General features: G+C 32.8%; 1 long non-coding RNA gene across 1 annotated transcript; it reads right to left on the bottom strand.

The window, feature by feature from the left end:
* Positions 1-520: 520 nt before the first annotated feature.
* Positions 521-5,564, bottom strand: LOC138317543 (uncharacterized). The gene is made up of 2 exons (XR_011207774.1): positions 5,455-5,564; positions 521-4,213 (listed from the first exon to the last, which is right to left on the bottom strand). It is a non-coding gene; the product is annotated as an uncharacterized lncRNA (long non-coding RNA).
* Between the last annotated feature and the right edge of the window lie 1,333 nt (positions 5,565-6,897).

Raw genomic sequence — 6,897 nt, 5'->3', positions numbered from 1 at the left:
GCCAAAAAAGCAATAACATAGCATTTTGATTTCGATATTAAACACTGTTTTAACAAGTGAGATTTGTAAACCTATATACCACTTCTTAGGTATGCATTGGGGCTAACATTTTGTATTTCGTAAATCGTTGTGTAGCTTGTAAATTGTGACTATATATGTGAAAAAATGTGCATTTCAGGAAACATGTCCACGAAATTCCCTACATATTTCTGTCACTAAATAGCTTTGCCATTATGTTAACTAGTGTTTATAGCAGGTATAGCAGGTAAGACGCGCTTTTTGACCAGATTTGACTTTAAAAAGCATACACATGTACAAATATCGAGTATGTATTTACCTTGTAATGAAAATGGCGGCTGTATATTTCATGTATACCACGAAATTATTATATATAGTATAATCAACCTTGTAACTTCCTCTATCGTCCAAAAGGTCAAACTTTATTTAAACCTAAATATTATTCATTACAATGGACATGGTTTATACCTTTTGTCATTCAATATAACAGAATATACATACAAATAATGACATGTTTATTTGCAAATAAATAACAGTTTATGATTAACATATAATACAAAAGGTGCTGACGACACAATATAATGTAAACGTCTAATAATTACAGTCAATACATTATGCAATGATAGCATTGTATTATGTGAAGATAAAATACATCTATAATTACTATCCAACAATACTTCACCACAGATACATCAAATACATGAATGTTCAGTGATTATTGAAAAGCTTGCCATTTGCACTTTGTATTAACAAAGGTTAATGAGTATCTACTTAGACTCATATAACAGTCTCACCTTTCAATGCTTTTTTATGTTCAAAAACATTTGACAAAAGAAAAACGGGACAAATACATCAGTAACAAAGGTTGGACCTAGTAAAATCGAATTTAGATAAACTTTGTTCAAAGGTAGACATTTACGTTAATAATAAAAAAATTTAGTAAATATCTCCAAGTTTTAACCACGGGCATATGAGAATTAGTTACAGTTTATATAAGTTCTATGGACATAGGAGAAGGATAAGTTTTATATATGGTATATATAAGCTAACTTTCAGACCCCTTTTGACTGTGAATGGACTAACCCCCGGAATATAACTAGAGCCTGGTAAAGTATACCACAATTTTGATCATGTATTCAAGATTAGAATTATATTTCTAAAAGTCTTTAATTGCTAATAAACACTAATTGAAAATTGCATCCCATATGGAATAAGTAAACTGATTTATTTATTTTCTTTTACACCATAATCAAAGGGAAGCAGTTCTGATGCACAAGTCATTACCGTCAGATTTTGTTTCTGTAAGAGTTACTTCCCTTACATTATAGGGGAAGCTGATACCATAATCTTACATATACTATACTCTAAAATGTCTGATATTAAGAGGACTATTGTTTGCAATTGTATCAAGGTTATCATATATGTATTTGGCAAAACAAAGATAGTGTTGTATCCCTTTCTTAAAGTTCAAGTTCATAAAAAAACCACTTACACTGAATATTCCAGAGCCATGTACTCAAATTTAAATTAACTGCAGTTTACAGTATTTGACAATTGGATCTATGACTTGTTGTCAATCTTTTTTCTCAATGTTATTTAAAAAAAAACCATGTGATTCGCCATTAAGAATATCTGAAGTAGATGTCTAGTGAAAACATATAGGATTCCTAGTATCTTCTGTACACCACTTTTGGCTTTGGTGTTTTATAGACAACCTAAAGAATGACTAGTTTTATGTTGGAAGGTTGTACACAATTTATCATAATATACATCTATAATAAAATATTGCAGTATTATAAACTTCTCATTGGAAACTTTTTACATGTCAACATACACAGGCACTTTTGTCACACCTACATTCAAGGACAAAAATAAATCATAGCTAATTGGTGTAATAAAATAGCACATGCAATGTTACCAGAGATATTCATAGACTTTAGTACATAAAATCCCAAGCAAGAAAGAAGCCAGTATTACTAGAGTCAAAGATTTTAAGGAATATTTTGACAAATTAGAAATAGAAATTTGGTCTACACCAAACTCTTGTTATCACTTACAGTTATTTAATCTTGTTGCGATAATATATAGCAAATTTACCTGTAGTTTGATAATATTAGCATTGTCATCCAAAAAATCACAAAACACACAACCAAAGTTGGCTAGGTTGGATAAAATCAATTGTGTTTGAAAGTCAACAGTATTTAGTGAAAAATCTGTGACCTACCACCAGTGTATGGCCAATGTAGATGTTGAACTATATTTCTCATTTACATTGTATCAACAAACAGCTAATTAAAAGTCAGACAATGTTGAAATTGTGATAAAGGAAGCCAGGTAGACCTTGAGAAAAAACAACCTACCTACAGTACAGTCAGTACCTGGGAAATAACCCAAATATACACGAGTTTTGATCAAGACGAAACAAAGTTCCAGCACAAAATCTGGATCAGCAAGTGTATCAACATAAAACATACATTGCACTCCCTTTTTTGGTTGATAAAAAGTCCCAATGTGATCTGCAAAACATTTTAATTAAATTTAATTATATAGTGGGACTGTAGTGAAAATGTAAATATAACATTTTAATTTAAAACCCCATTGAATAGCAATGAACTGGATATTCTTGCTCACAGTTATTAAAACAACAAATAAGGCAAATATCCATATCGTCCTAATGGTATCCAGTTTGTACTTTCAAATGGTGAAAACAAAAATATATTATTCAGTTAAAGATAATCATAGTTGAAAGACTTCCATGTTTTCTTAACTCCAACACAAATATGTTCACAAAAAAAATCATACATTGTTCTTTGACAGCTAGTCTGCTTGCAAAATCAAAACACTTTTTGAATCTTCATCCTTTCTTTCTCTCCCTCTCTCTCTATCTCTCTACAATAATGCAACATGATTTACAATGGCATATTAAATGTAAAAGTGTACACAATTAACAGTAACACTTCTACTGTAGCAATGGCACACTTACAAACACATATAAGACCGTATAATATCATTAAACAGCATTCCAATAGGTTTATATACCTACTAGTAAAACAGAGCTACAAAAGCAAGCAGTCAGTTTTGACACAAAACATTTATAATACTTGTCATGAAACACAGAAAAGAAGCTATAAATAAGGACAATTCTGTTCACTTGAAAATAATTAATTTTGATTTGTTTTCATACTATATCCGAATTTCTGATTGGCAGATTCTTTTTCTTCATAAATATATAATGATGAAAAAATCAGAGAATGGCGCGAAAACCTGACGTTATCATGACGTCACAATAGTGAGGTCGACGTTGCGTATTGATTTATAAATAGTAATCAATTCAAAAATCATTGGCATCGTACGTTTAAACGTATTTTATATTAACAAATAGTCTGAAAAATTAATTATAAACATTTATGTAACTATTTTTTAACTTCATCCGGTTATGAAATAAATTTTTGTTTGCAAACTTTTGTGAGATACGTGGATTCACACAGTTTGCAAACAAGATTTCTTTCATAACCCGATGAAGTTAAAAGATAGTGACATCAATCCTTAACACAAAATTGGGAATCTCGAGTGACATGAATACCTGCCTACATATAAATTAAGTTTTAACAAAATTTGTCAAGTGCACCAATATATATCAGATGTGTATTAAACAGCTCTATTTGTGGATATATTTTATTCTCTAACCCTTTCATATGAAAACCCTAACTTGAGGAGTAAATTGTTCAGTTTTCAGGATTAATAAGCAACATTGACAGCCCAATGATTTTGATCCACACTGTATATGTATAAAACTGGCTTGGGTTTTTTTTTATACCATATCATGAGCTACATTGTACCTCATCATCAGAAAATTGGATTTCTTTATTAGAATTGGCTTTGGAATGACTTTATAGAAACTCAAGTTGTTCTTAATCTCCATTTATAAGAAGTAAGCACTATACATTGTTCATACATCTATCAGACCTATATATAGGGAGATCTTGAGGAACACATGGATTTTTAAACAGCCTAAGTTTTAGATGAATCATCTGTCAGTCATGGATTAAGACTTTCTCAACTGTTTCCACTCTTCAAGTTCTGGTTTTCTGCTGTCAGAGCAAGGATGCGTTTCCCTAGCTGGGCATTATGCTGCTTCAGATACCGAATCATGTCAGCCTGCTTCTCCAACACTTGCTCAGTATATTGCTCATCTCTGTACCAAATCAATAGGGAACAAACATTGAATAATCTATTCTGATGAGTCCCTAAAGGCAACAAGTCACAATGAAATACATCAGGAGAAAAACAAGTAATCCTTGAGTAGATAACAAAAACACAATCATTTTAATATACCAATATTTTAACCCTTATATATTTTAGTTCACATCATTTTTAAAGACAAATAAATATAAATACCAAAAGCAATATAATACCATTTACCCAGTAATCAAGTGAAGTGATGAAGGGAAACGTACATACATGTATATTTAGCTTTGTATCACCACATATTAATATGAAAATCAAGGTACTTTCATTATCTTATATGGCCTTATACTTACACCTCCCTAGTTGGATTTTTAATAAAGATCTTGGTCATTATGTAACTCTGACAGGGTAATATAAGATATGGACTTTTATTATGTTGCCTTCAACACCACATTCATAATGGAGAATTATTGACCTTGGATAGGATCTCATTATATAAGTGTAAGTGCCAGGATATTATTATGTACATATAAGGAAAGGTCTTGTTTAAAGGGCCACTACCTTTCCGAAACGGCTTTTAATTTTTAAAATAGGAATGTAAAACGAGATCAATAATTTTGTAGAGTCGCAGAAGTTATTAACTATACGTTTACTAGCACACTTATCATCACTTCAGAACTGTTTAATTAGAATAAATAAAATGTTAATTTTCATAACGCGGGTCGTTTTATGTTTCCCGCCGTCGTCCTAAATGCCGCGCGGTAGTTGACTATCACTGCGCCAGACGGCAAAACAGCGAAATGAATCTCCACTGTTATCGTACATTAGACAGGAAATCTTGCATATGTTTGGTGTTGTAACCTCATCTTAAGCCATCGATATATATTTTCTTTTGTTATTAATGTTTTTAAGAAACCTATAAATTTTGCTCCGGAAAGGTAGTGGGCCTTTAAGGTATACTCCTAAATAGATCTAGATATTATTAAATTTTACTGTCTAAACTGCAAATTTATGAATGAATTCAAAATTTTAAATAAAATATAAGTCTTTAGCTGCAGGTATTTGTGAAACAAACATTAATTCTTGTGCCATACATGAAGCAGTTTGTTACATATATTCTTGTCATTTTAGTCTGATTGTAATCTATTAAAACAGAAATTCTTGTGACAAATATTTATGATAAGCTGGTTCTTGAGAAAGCCTCTAGTAAAACCCTAAACATTGATTGCTGTAACAAAAGTTGATTACCTGAATCCAATCTCAGAAGAGTGTGTGTAGACTGTACAAAGCTAGCCATCATATCGTCCTGAGCAACGTCGGGTGAAACATGACTTTTATTGAATTTCACAGTCTTCACTGTAAAATAAACAATCGCAATGACATTGAAAAATGACAGTTGAAACAATAAGAGGGTACAATATTAAGGTTGTCAGATACGGTGGGATTGGTTATTTATGGATTTCTATTTTCTTCTTTATCAACTCTTTCTCAATAGGGCCAATAATACAAAAACAGCTTGATATTATTGATCCCAATACGATTTCATGAAAATTTGATTACTAAATATATTCATGTTCAATTTGTATTAAAAAGGGCCCCACTACCTTTCCAAATCGCTTTGAATATTTTATATATGAGAATGTAAAACAACATCTGATCCTTTTTGTAAGGGTTCACAAAAGTTACTCGCTTACTGTCAACACTACACTCATCCTCACCTTCTGAACAATGTAATTAAACATAATCAAATATCAATTTTCATAACACGGGTTGTCTTCTACTTAATGCTGTCATCCTAATTACTGCTTGTTAATTGACCATCACCAGACGGCACAGCAACACTGTCCACAAATTCTATGCAAGATAAATTGTATTTGTTCATCTTAGACCATCAGATATAAATAACTATATATTATGCTATTACTCAGGGCCATTCAAAATAGAAACTAATGAAACGATAGAAATTTTGGTCCTGATATTGGGATTGTAGCATGGTGGGATTAACGCATACCAAGTGTGCTCAAATAAATAACATTGACTTTCATTAAAGGCCACGGGGGTCAAATTGGCTAAACCTTAAGACTAAGCGCCCTGATATTGGGCATGTAGCTCATGTCGATCTTTTTCTCTTCTTCCTAACTGACTTTATTCTTCCTAACGTCTCCCTTGACATCGCCTCACTTTTGGCCTTCAGTTGAGCACTTGACCCTGCGAGGTAGTTTCTGTCCCCTGGTCGAGAAACATTTTTGTTTGATTAACGAACGTCCTATTAACTGCCAGAGTCACGTAAGGACGGCCTTCCATGTATGCGGAGACTGCTGTATATTCATGTTATGCCTTCTTGTACAGCGGAACTCTTACCCTTTTTATAGTACTATATATCTATGAGGGATGCTGCCGATGACACCAAGCAACACATCCAACCTGGTAACATTATACTGGCAACGGGCGAACCAGTCGTCTCAACCCCGGTATGATGAGCGCTAAGCAAGAGCAGAAATTACCACTTTTATAGACTTTGGCGTGTATCGGCCAGGGGACAGACCCCAAAGCCTACCTCACAAGGGCGAAGGCTCACCCGAACGCCAAAGGTGAGGCGGTGTCACGGGAGACGTTGTGAAGAAGAAAGTAGAAATTGTAAGTTAGGATTTAGTCGCCTTTTACGATCATGCAATGGGGCAGCAGGCACAA

This window comes from Argopecten irradians, chromosome 3, assembly GCF_041381155.1.
Source record: "Argopecten irradians isolate NY chromosome 3, Ai_NY, whole genome shotgun sequence".
NCBI classification, from domain to species: Eukaryota; Metazoa; Mollusca; class Bivalvia; order Pectinida; family Pectinidae; genus Argopecten; species Argopecten irradians.
This window is presented reverse-complemented; position numbering and strand designations above follow the sequence as displayed.